Genomic DNA, 12,390 nt, shown 5'->3' with positions numbered 1-12,390 from the left:
AACACATATATAATTACATATTGTTTTTGTGATTAATCACTATGCTTTAATTATGTTCAATTTGTAACAATGAAATTGGGGGTCACCACAATATGAGGAACTGTATTAAAGGGTTGCATCATTAGGGAGGTTGAGAACCACTGGACTAGAGAGTATCTGCAACTATAAGCTCTAAATCTTAAACTTATCTATTAGTTGAACTACAAATACTATACACATATAATCACATGGAAAGCAATGGGGAAGATAAAATAGTGGGGTTGGGAATGTGAAGACTAGTTCATGCTATGCTACCTACTCATTATGTGAATTGAAGCAATGTATTTAACATACCTTCCTGAGAGTTAGTTTACTTGTCAGTAAAATGAGGTGACTGGTGAATTATTAATAACTAGAGGCCTGGCGCACGAAATTTGTGCAAGGGTCTTGGCCCCAGCTCCCGCCTGCCACTGCTGAGGCAGGGAGCCTCTGTAGCCTCTGTCCTGGCCCTTTGCACCTTTGTCTGGAAGGAAGGACATCCGGAAGGACTTCTGGTCTAATTAGCATATTACATTTTTATTATTATAGATTTTAATTCCCTATATATGCTCACTAACCACCTTACATGGATTTGGTTTTCTGTGGCAGAGACTGTGAATTGCGTAACCCAGAATCTATTCTCCCCTTCTTACTTAGTAAAACAACCCTGATTGTTTTGTAAGCTGAGCACATGGCTGCCTGAAGTGAAAACTACACTTCCCAAACTCCTTTGTAACTATCTAGGACTACATCTGACCAAAGAGATGTAAGAAGGAAGGTAGTGCAAAACAACCAGGGAGTCTCCCTAGAGTTGCCAGCCTACTCAGCTGGGAAGTGCACTCTTTGGCACTTCTTCCCCCTTCCCTCCTGAGGTCTGGAATTGTCATGATAGCTGCAGCTGCAGCAACTTTGTGGGACAACATGGCTGAGAACAGAAGCTAGGACTCCTGATGGCAGAACAGAAAGATAAAAGGAATCTAGTTCTTTATGTTTTCATGGAGACACCAGATCAGTGCTAGAATGCCTATATTTAACCTTCTTTTACATGAGGTTATACACTTGTATGCTTGAACCATTTTTACTTTGGGTTTTCTGTTCTATGAAACTGAACCTAATTCTAGATGCTACAGTATGCTTCCTATGTGGTCTCATAAAACCATATATTTCCCTCATTTTTAATATTTATCACACTTATAATGTAATTGTTTGTTTACTTGTCTGCTTCCCCAACTAGACTTTAATTTTGGTGAGGGCAGCACTGTGTCCTATGTCGGTTGCTGTTGAATCCACAGTGCCTGGCACAAAGTAAATAATAAATATGTATACAATAACTACTTTCTCTGTAAGAAAAAGGAGAAAGAGAAAAGATGAAGGTGTAGTAATCAATGAACCTAGGCATCTGTCTGTTTTATAGGGTTACTGGAGGACAGAATATGTAAAAGCACTGTGAAAATTATAAAGTCTGTTATCTAAACGTGAACTAATACCATATAAATGAGAAATAAAACATATCACCATACATCTAGCTACACCAGATTTTGCAAAGTCATTAGTGTTGCTCAATTCTTTCCTCCTGCAAGTTTCTCTTCCTTATGCAGACCATTCTAAACCTGTACTTCTCTCTCAAAGCACCCTACCCAACCCCTACAACATTCACTCCCAGAGGTGATCCTGCCTCCTAGTCATGCAGAAAATGGAAACCATGAGACATGGTGTCTTCCAACTCTCCTTCTTTTCAGTATGTTCCCCCTTTCCTGTCACTCTTCCTTTTTAACGCACACCTCTCCACTTGTGCTCCTGACCCCACCCTGTCCTGCTTCTTTCACCAACTCCTTCATCCATCTGCCCATCAGTTATTCCTTCTCTCTAGTCTCTTGAGCAGCTCTCCCTCCATTAGTCACTTCCTCTCAGACCAGATCCTTAAACAACGCCCATTTCACCCTAGTCATTTTGTAAACAATCATCCCTTCTCTACTCCCCTTTGTTATCAAATTTCTTGAACTCAGTCACACTCATTTCACTTCACTTCAGACATAGCTTCACTTCACTTCCTCCCTTGCTTTACCTAAATACTGATCTTAAAGGTCATCCAATGTCCTCCTAAAGGCCCACCCCATAACCTTTTTTCAATCTTTATCTCACATGACAGCCTTAGGAATATCTAGCATGATTAACCATCCTTTCTTCACAAAAGCCTTCCCTCGTCCACCTGCTCTAACACTCTCTCCACTCTTCTGCTGACCAGTCCCTTCTCAGGGTCTTTTGCACCCTCATCCTCTTTGACTTACCCCAATGGTGTTTCCCTGGATACCATCCCAGATCCACCGTTTCAACAAATACACTCTCCAAGGCTAATTAAGTTTCTTTCAGAGCTTCAACTACTTTTAAACAGTAAGGTTAACTTGGCTTTCTGATAAAAGTATTCATGCTCGTTGTAATCACCTTAAAAAAGGGTATTCTTTTTCTTTTTTAATCATCTACTTTGTGACTAGCCTAGGCTAGGAATTATCATGTGTATTATCTATTTAATCCTCAACAGAATCCTATGAGATAGATATCCACTATCCGTTCTGCCTGGATGAACTTTCCCACTTTAGGTCAGGCCAATTCCTACCATCTTCAGGCAGGTTACTTCCTTCCTGACCCCCTTTCCAGATCAGAACCTCATATGATTCTCTCATAGCATCCTGTTCTTTCCCTCCACAGTATGTAAATAGATAAGGGTGTCCCAAAATTCACACAAGTAATTTTGATAGAAAACACAGGTTTATAATTAAAAATTGTAAATTTTTTATTGATTCATTAAGTATACAGTATAGGGTTATGTATGGAATAGCATATCAAGTAAATGTCTTCCATGGCTTTGCTGGCACATACGCACTCTTTTGTTGAAATTTGCCATGACCATTTTGCATAAATGTGGCTGAATTTCGTTGATACAGCGCTCAATTTCCTCCTTCAAGGCGTGGGTGGTTGTAGGCTTGTTGGCATAAACCTTAGACTTCAAAAAAACCCAAAGAAAAAAGTCCAACGGTGTTAAATCGCATGATCTGGGAGGCCAATTCTGATCACCAAAACGGAAAATTACACAACCAGGAAATGACTCATGAAGTAATTGAATTGTTTCTCGGGCTGTATGGCATGTGGCACCGTCTTGTTGAAACCACATGTCGTCCACATCCATATCTTGCAAGTTAGGCACAAAAAACTGGATTATCATGTCGTGACAGCGAGCACCATTAACTGTTATTGCCTGAGCAGCTGCATTTTCGAAGAAGAATGGTCCGATGATGCCTTCAGCCCAAAATCCGCACCAAACAGTGACATATTGTGGATATTTTGCCTGACATGCTATTCCATACATAACCCTATACTGTATACTTTATGAATCAATAAAAAATTTACAATTTTTAATTATAAACCTGTGTTTTCTATCAAAATTACTTCTTGAGTTAATTTTGGGACACCCTTTATATACTTTGTATATGCTATGTCTGACTCCTTCAATAGATTATAAATCCCATGAAGATCGGAAGCATATCTGTTTTATTTACCATTACACAATCAGCAATGTATTTGTTGAATATATAAAATGAATAATTTGTAGTGAGTGATGAAATAGAATATGAATCAGGTTGTCTTTCCACTGTACTATACTCTGGATTCCAAACCTTTACATCACCAACTTCCCTCTACTGCCGAATGAACCCACCATCCTCTCTCACCTAACTAATCTACCTTCTAGCAAATCATCATCATTTATTCCATCATTAAAGCTAAAAACCTCAGTCATCTTCCATTCTTTTTCATTTCCCATATATAACAGGTCTCTTGTTCTATTTTTCAAATGTCTTTCAAAGCCATATGAACATCTCATCTTTTCTACTGATTCTTAATCATCTCCTTCCTACTGAGAGAACTTCCTGACTCCAGGCTCCATAACAGCTCATACATTCTGCTGAAGGATACCTCTAAAATTAAAATTCCCCAAGGGAAAGGGAAAATCACCATTGTACAAAAGTAAAATGATCCATTCTAATAAGAGACAAGAATTAGAGACCTAAAATATATTTCCATGCTACTTAATCTATTTCCTGGCTTCCACGGTAGAACTGTTTTGAATTGTTTCTCAAAGGCAGTATGGTCAAGTAGTTAAGATGAGAGGTCTAGGGGTAAGAGATCTGGGTTCAAGTCTCACCTCTGCCACTTATTTATTAGGACTATGAACAAAGATTTTTCATTGTAAAATGGAGACAGAGGTAACCATTAAATGAGAATAATTCAATATAACATATAGCTTAGTGCATAAGTACCAATGAATGTTAGTTATTCATCGTTTCATCTTCAGAAGAATCACAACGAAAACTACAACTGCCTTTATCAACTGGTTCTGATATATTTGAAATTGTAACAAGACTATATTCTTCTTTTTTTAAATGTTTTTATTGATTCATTTTAGAGAGACAGGAAGTGAGAGGGAGAGAGAGGAAGAGACAGAGAAACATCGATGTGAGAGAGAAATATTGATAGGCAGGCCCCTGCATGCTCCCCACTGGGTATCGACCCTGCAACCAAAGCATGTGCCCTGATCAGGAACTGAACCAGTGACCTTTCCTGTGCACACGATGATGCTCAATCACTGAGCCACACCAGCCAGAGCAACAATATATTCTTGAAAGTAGCTAATATAATCAATATACAAGAATTAGTTTTAGCCCTGATCGGTTTGGTTCAGTGGATAGAGCGTCGGCCTGCAGACTAAGAGGTCCCGGGTTCAATTCCGTTCAAGGGCATGTACCTTGGTTGCTGGCACATCCCCAGTGGGAGGTGTACAGGAGGCAGCTGATCAATGTTTCTCTCTCATCGATGTTTCTAACTCTCTATCCCTCTCCCTTCCTCTCTATAAAAAAACAATAAAAGATATCTAAAAAAATTAGTTTTATTTCAATATGCAAGCAATGAACAATATGAAAGCAAAATTAAGAACACAATTCCATTTATAATAGCATAAAAAAGAATAAAATAATTAGGGATAAATTTAACAAAAATGAGTCTTAAAATTCATATGGAAAGGACCTATAATAGTCAAAACAAATATCAGGAAGAAAAAAGTTGGAGGACCCACACTTTCTGATTTTAAAACTTACTACAACCACAGTAAAAAAGATAGTGCAGTACTGGCATAAGCATAGACATATAAGCTAATGGAATAGAATTGAGACTCTAGAAATAAACCCATTCATCTATGGTCAGTTGATTTTTTACAAGGATGCCAAGACAATTCAACAGAGGAAAGGATAATCTTTTCAACAAATTGTGTTGGGCCCTAGCAGTTTTGGCTCAGTGGATAGAGCATTGGCCTCAGACTGAAGGGTCTTGAGTTCAATTCCAGTCAAGGGCGCATGCCTGGATTGTGGGCTCGATTCCCAGTAGGGGGCATGCAGGAGGCAGCCAATCAATGATTCTCATCTCTCTCTCCCTTCCTCTCTGAAATCAATAAAAACATTTTTTTCTTTTAAAAATTGTGTAGGTCAACTAGATATCCACATGCAAAAGTATGAATTTAGACTCCTATATACACATCCTATCTAATAATAGACTAACATGGTAATTGACCATATCTTCGCTACACCTCCAATTGGCTAATCAGTGTGATATGCAAATTAACTGCCAACAAAGATGGGGCTAATGTGCATACTGCAGGCAGGGTGGGCCATTACGAGCCGCCATCGGGGCCCCTGTGTGCTGCCTAAGCCTCGCCCCTAGCCGGGACCCACGTGAGCGGCCCTGGGCAGCAGGGCTTGGTGGCGCTAACGAGCAGCCTAAGCCCCGTGGGACCCCCGTGAGGGGCCCTGGGCGGGTGGGGCTTGGAGCTGCGATCGGCCCAAGGAAGCCCTATTCTTGCAGGAATCATCCTTCAATGGGCTTCTAGTCATATATAAAAATGAACTCAGAATGGATCAAAGACCTACTCATAGGAGCTATACTACAAACTCTTAGACGAAAACACAGATGTGCACCTTTATGACCTTGAGTTAGGCAATAGTTTCTTAGACATGAAAATTAAAGCACAAGCAACCAAAGAAAAAAGAAACTGGACTTCATCAAAATTAAAACTTTTGTGATTCTAAAGACATTATCAAGAAAGTAAAAAGACAACTTATACAATGGGAGAAAAATATTTCTAAGTCATCCTATATAATAAAAGAGAAACATGCAAATTAACTGTCCCTCTGCTATGCTCAAGCCACGCCCACAAGCCACACCCACAAGCCAATCAGGAGCAAGTATGCAAATTAGCCCAACTAAGATGGCAGCAGCTATGGAGCTGGAGTGAGCAGGAGACTTGGGTTGCCCTCAGCGATGGAGGAAGCCAAGCTTCCTGCCTGCCCTGGCCAGACCTGGGCTCTGCTCAAGGCTACAAAGTTTCAATTATAGAAGATAAATAAATCCCAGGAAAAGAAAAAGAGAGAGAGAAAGGAGAGGCTGAAAGCTTGGTTCGCTGGGGGGCATGGCCAGCCTAAAAATGGCCATCAGCCCCTCACCCAGACTGGCCAGGCACCCTGTAGGGACCCCCACCCTGAAGGGGGTGTGGCCAGCCTGAAAACAGCCCTCAGCTCCTCACCCAGGCTGGCCACACCCCCATGGGGTGAGGGTCCCCACTGGGGGGCTTGACCAGCCTGCAAACAGCCATCAGTCCCTCGCCCAGGCTGGCCAGGCACCCCAGCGGGACCCCCACCCTGATCCGGGACACCCTTCAAGGTAAACCAGCCGGCCCCCACCCATGCACCAGGCCTCTACCCTATATAATAAAAGGGTAATATGCAAATTGACCCTAACAGCAGAATGACTGGGAATGACTGGTCACTATGACACACACTGACCACCAGGTGGCAGACACTCAATGCAGGAGCTGCCCCCTGGTGGTCAGTGCGCTCCCACAGGGGGAGCTCTGCTCAGCTACAAGCCAGGCTGAAGGCTGCCAGCACAGTGGTGGTGGTGGGAGCCTCTCCCACCTCCTCAGCAGCGCTAAGGATGTCCGACTGCAGCTTAGGCCTGCTCCCTGCTGGCAAGTGGATATTCGCCAAGGGCTCCCAGGCTGCCAGAGGGATATCTGACTGCCAGCTTAGGCCCGCTCCCCTGGGCCTGGACATCCCCCGAGGGGTCCCAGACTGCAAGAGGGCACAGGCTGGGCTGAGGGATGCCCCCGAGTGCACAAATTTTTGTGCACTGGGCCTCTAGTATAACTGATAAGGGTCTAGTATACAGAATATAAAAGCAACTCTTAAAGCACAACAATAAAAAGACATATAACCCAATTACAATAGACAAATAAACAAAGAACAAATAATCAATTGAAATGGACAAAGGATCTAATTAAAACATTTCTCCGAAGAAGATATACAATATCCAATAAGCATATGAAAAGATGTTTAACAGCATTAGTGATCAGGCACATTGTATATCAAACCACAGTGTGATAACAGTTTACACCCACTGGGATGTCTATAATAAAAAATTCTGATAACAAGTTTTGGTGAAGATGTTGAAAAATCAGAACCATCACATAAAAATGGTGAGATTGTAAAATGTTGCAGTAGTAAAAACCTGTCTGGAAGTTTCTCAGAAAGTTAAACATAGAGTTAGCATATGACCCAGCAGTTTCCCTCAACAGAACTGAAAACATATATCCACACAAAAAGTTGTATATAAATGTTTATAGCAGCATTATTTATAATAGCCAAAGATGAAAACAACCCAAATATACACAAACTGATGAACAGAAAAATAAAATTCTGTGTATCCATACAATGAACATTATTCAGCCACAAAAAAGAATTACTGAAACATGCTACAACATGTATAACCACACAAACATGTTAAGTGAAAGGAGCCACATACATAGTACGATTCCCTTTAATGTCCTACAAAGACAAAATGTATGATTCCCTTTAAATGAAATATCCTTAACAGACAAATCCATGAACATATACAGTAGATTAGTGGTTGTCAGGAGTTGGGGGGGTGAAAAGTAATGGGAGTGACAGCTTAGAGATACAGGGTTTGTTTGGGGGGGGGGGTGATGGAAATGTTATAATATATACTGTTGATAGTTGTACAACCTATGAATAAAAAACAATTTCACATTTAAATGGTGAATTTTATGGTATGTGAATTATATCTCAATATAAGGTAGCTGATATACCTCTATTCCTTTAGAGCAGCGGTTCTCAACCTGTGGGCCACGACCCCTTTGGCGGTCGAACGACCCTTTCACAGGGGTCGCCTAAGACCATCCTGCATATCAGATATTTGCATTACGATTCATAACAGTAGCAACATTACAGTTATGAAGTAGCAACAAAAATAATTTTATGGTTGGGTCACAACATGAGGAACTGTATTTAAAGGGCCAGAAGCTTGAGAACCACTGCTTTAGAGCAATAGTCTGTTTTCTCCCCTCCACAGACTTAGAGAACTCTTCATTTACCATGGAACAATTTTTATTACACTTGATCTTAGCCAAAAGGCCGAGAAGCGATGGAACAATTTTTATTAGTCTTTTGTATTTTAAAACAGCAGTAGGCTCAGTTGGGTAAACTCATTAGATCTGTGGTTCTCAACTTCTGGCCCTTTAAATACAGTTCCTCATGTTGTGACCCAACCATAAAATTATTTTTGTTGCTACTTCATAACTGTAATGTTGCTACTGTTATGAATCGTAATGCAAATATCTGATATGCAGGATGGTCTTAGGTGACCCCTGTGAAAGGGTTGTTCGACTGCCAAAGGGGTCGCAACCCACAGGTTGAGAACCACTGCACTAGATAAAGGAATAGGATAGAGAAATTTGCATCTTATTCAACACAATTCTCAGAGTAGAGGACACATTCATTACTGACAGCATGGTTAGGACAACAGAAGAGTCAGGCATTTAAAAACTGAAAGCTGCAGCAGAAAGGAAGGAAGGAAGGAAGGAAGGAAGGAAGGGAGGGAGGGAGGGAAGGAGGAAGAGGGAAAGGGGGAGGAACGATGGGAGGGCAGGAGAGAGAGTGGGAGTAAAGGGGGACGGGGGGGGGAGAGGAAGGAAGGAAGGAGGGGGTAGGGAAGGAGGGAGGGAAGGAAGGAAGGAAGGAAGGAAGGAAGGAAGGAAGGAAGGAAGGAAGGAAGGAAGGAAGGAAGGAAGGAAAACAAAACCCACACTATGAAACACATATCCCTGAGCCTGCCTGGCATGCATGGGATCTATTTCTACCAAAATCCAAATTGAAAACAAATACCATGATTCCAGGGTGGGCAAAGCTCAAATAAGCAAGAGCATTTATAGTTGTTATCAGCAGGCAAGGGAAAATGAACAGATTATTCTGGTTTTGTTATTATCAAATTGGCTGGTCAGCAAAGTGGGGGATAAAAGTGGGGCTGTTTATCTCCACATGAAAAGATGGAGCTGAGCTCCAAAGTGGCCCTCGCTTGAAGCACTCTCTACCTCAATTAATTCTCTCAGAAAAGAGGCAAATTCAGAAATCTCTTCCAATTATAGGCTGGCCCTTTTCTTTTCAGTTTTAGAAGTCATACTGGGAAGTGGCAAGGCAGGAAATATTGAGGGTTTTAGTGCTTATTGTGAATCTTACCAAGCAATCCTTGTCAGATACATACTTCTAAACCAGCGGTTCTCAACCTGTGGGTCATGACCCTTTGGGGGTCGAACGACCCTTTCACGGGGGTCGCCTAAGACCATTGGAAAACACATATATAATTACATATTGTTTTTGTGATTAATCACTAAGCTTTAATTATGTTCAATTTGTAACAATGAAATTGGGGGTTACCACAATATGAGGAACTGTATTAAAGGGTTGCGGCATTAGGAAGGTTGAGAACCACTGCTCTAAAAAATCATAAGAAATCAAAGTCATGCCCTAACCAGTCTGGCTCGGCGGATAGAGTGTCAGCCTGCGGACCCAAGGGTCCCAGGTTCGATTCTGGCAAGGGCATGTACCTTGGTAGCGGGCACATCCCCAGTAGGGAGTGTGCAGGAGGCAGCTGATCGATGTTTCACTCTCATCGATGTTTCTAACTCTCTATGACCTCTCCCTTCCTCTCTGTAAAAAATCAATAAAATATATTAAAAAAAAAAAAAAGAAATCAAAGTCACAATGTCAGAGTTTCAGGAACAAATACAAAATTGCCTGATGGTTGTGGCTTTGACTTGTACACTCCTAGGAATGTACTATGATCTCTGGCTTCTGTCCAGAGGGTTAAATGGAAAGTCTGTCTGGGAAGGCCTGTCCCCTCACACCTGGCCTGGGTAGGGCTGTCACTACATGTGTATCACCACTTTGAACCTTTTAAAGGAAATAGATGTCCTATAAGTGAAGATAATTTGGAAATTGGCACAACAGTTAAAAAAATAAATCCAACTGGACAGTCATTGTAGGGCTCCTGCCAACTTCTGGTTTCTTGCCATAGAGAGTAAAGATTCCTGTCAGTCACTTAGAAAAAGAAGAGCTTCTAGAAAAGCCAAATCATCTTGACCTAAAATCAGCAACCCTGTATCAGCACATGAAAACTTACAGGAAGTTGGGAGTCTGAATTCAAATTCAGAAAGTTAATCTCTGCTCCAATATTGAAGCTATAATGAGACATAAGCTCCTACAAAAACACATATTAATCATTTTATTGGTTCAGTTGTAAAAAAGGAAAGAAAGAAAACATAGTTAGTGTTGCAGTCCCAGCACAAATGATATATTGCTTTGTGACTGTGCCTTCACATTACTTTATCCAAATTTGTTCTATAACTTCTAAAAACCAAATATCCTCAAATATCGGGGTGGTAAACACACAATACAACATACAGCTGTACTGTAAAATTACAAACCTGAAATCTATATAATTTTATTAAGCAACTAGAGGCCCGGTACACAAAAATTTGTGCACTCGGCGGGGAGGGGGGTCCCTCAGCCCGGCCTGTGCCCTCTCACAGTCTGGGACCCTTCAGGAGATAACAACCTGCTGGCTTAGGCCTGCTCCCGGGTGGCAGAGGGCAGGCCCAATCCCTAGGTGCAGCCCCTGGTCGGGCTCAGAGCAGGGCCGATTGGCGAGTTGGGGTGCCGAGACCTGTCATGCACAGAGCAGGGCGGATCTGGAGGTTGCGATGCCACCCTCAGTCATGCTCAGGGTAGGGCCGATTGGGGGGTTGGGGCACCGCCCCCTGTCACACTCAAGGCAGGGTCAATGGGGAGGTTGTGGCACCACCCCCTGTCATGCACAGAGCAGGGCAGATCAGGGGGTTGGGGCGCTGGCCCCTGTTACAAACAGAGCAGGGCCCATCAGGGGGTTGGGGAGCTCCCCCCTGTCACGCACAGAGTAGGGCCGATAGGGGAGTTGGCGCACCGCCCCCGTCACACACAGAGCAGGGTGGATCAGGGGGTTGGGGCGCCGCCCTCTATCACCCACAGAGCAGGGCCGATCAGAGAGTTGGGGTGCCGCACCCTGTCACACACAGAGCCACAGGGCGATCAGGGGGTTGGGGAGCTCCTCCCTATCAGGCACAGAGCAGGGCTGATCAGGGGGTTGGGGCGCCTTCTCCTGTCACGAACAGAGCAGGGCGGATAGGGAGGTTGTGGCCCCGCCCCCTGTCACACACAGAGCCGCAGGGCGATCAGGGGGTTTGGGCGCTGCCCTGTCATGCTGATCCTGGTGCCGGAGGCCTCGCGGCTCCGCTGATCCCGGTGCTGGGAGGCATATTACCCTTTTACTATATAGGATAGAGGCCTGGTGCATGGGTGGGGCCGGCTGGTTTGCCCTGAAGGGTGTCCTGGATCAGGGTGGGGGGTCCCCACTGGGGTGCCTGGCCAGCCTTGGTGAGGAGATGATGGCTGTTTGCAGCTGGTCACACACGCTTCAGGGTGGGGGTCCCCACTGGGCTGCCTGGCCAGTCTGGGTGAGGGGCTGAGGGCTGTTTTCAGGTTGGCGGGTGACTGAAGCTCCCAACTGCTCCTTTTTTTCTTTTTCTTTTTTTATTCTGGGCCAGCTTTAGCTCTGGCTCTAGCTCTAAGGCCTCTGTTGCTGAAAGCAGGTATCTGGTTTGTTTGGGTTCTATAATCGAAACACTGTATCAATTCCAGCTCTGAGATCCCGGCGGGCTGAAAGCAGGTTTCTGGGGTTTTGTTTAGCTTCTATATTTGTAACAATGTTTCAAACTGCAAGCTCAGAGGCCAGCAAGGCAGGCGGGGAACGTTGGAGTCCTCCGTCACTGAAGCAAGCAAGCCTCATGTTAGCTTCAAGCTGCCTGGCTGCCGGCCGCCATCTTGGCTGGCAGTTAATTTGCATATCTCGCTGATTAGCCAATGGGAAGGGTAGCGGACATAC

General features: G+C 43.4%; 1 protein-coding gene and 1 pseudogene across 5 annotated transcripts in view; both read right to left on the bottom strand.

The window, feature by feature from the left end:
• BTBD9 (BTB domain containing 9) overlaps window positions 1-12,390 on the bottom strand; it is a 441,592-nt gene that overhangs the window by 218,649 nt on the left and 210,553 nt on the right. The window lies entirely within an intron of this gene.
• LOC118660917 lies at window positions 8,434-8,561 on the bottom strand (annotated as a pseudogene).

This window comes from Myotis myotis, unplaced genomic scaffold (genome assembly GCF_014108235.1).
Source record: "Myotis myotis isolate mMyoMyo1 unplaced genomic scaffold, mMyoMyo1.p scaffold_m19_p_7, whole genome shotgun sequence".
Taxonomy (NCBI): domain Eukaryota; kingdom Metazoa; phylum Chordata; class Mammalia; order Chiroptera; family Vespertilionidae; genus Myotis; species Myotis myotis.
This window is presented reverse-complemented; position numbering and strand designations above follow the sequence as displayed.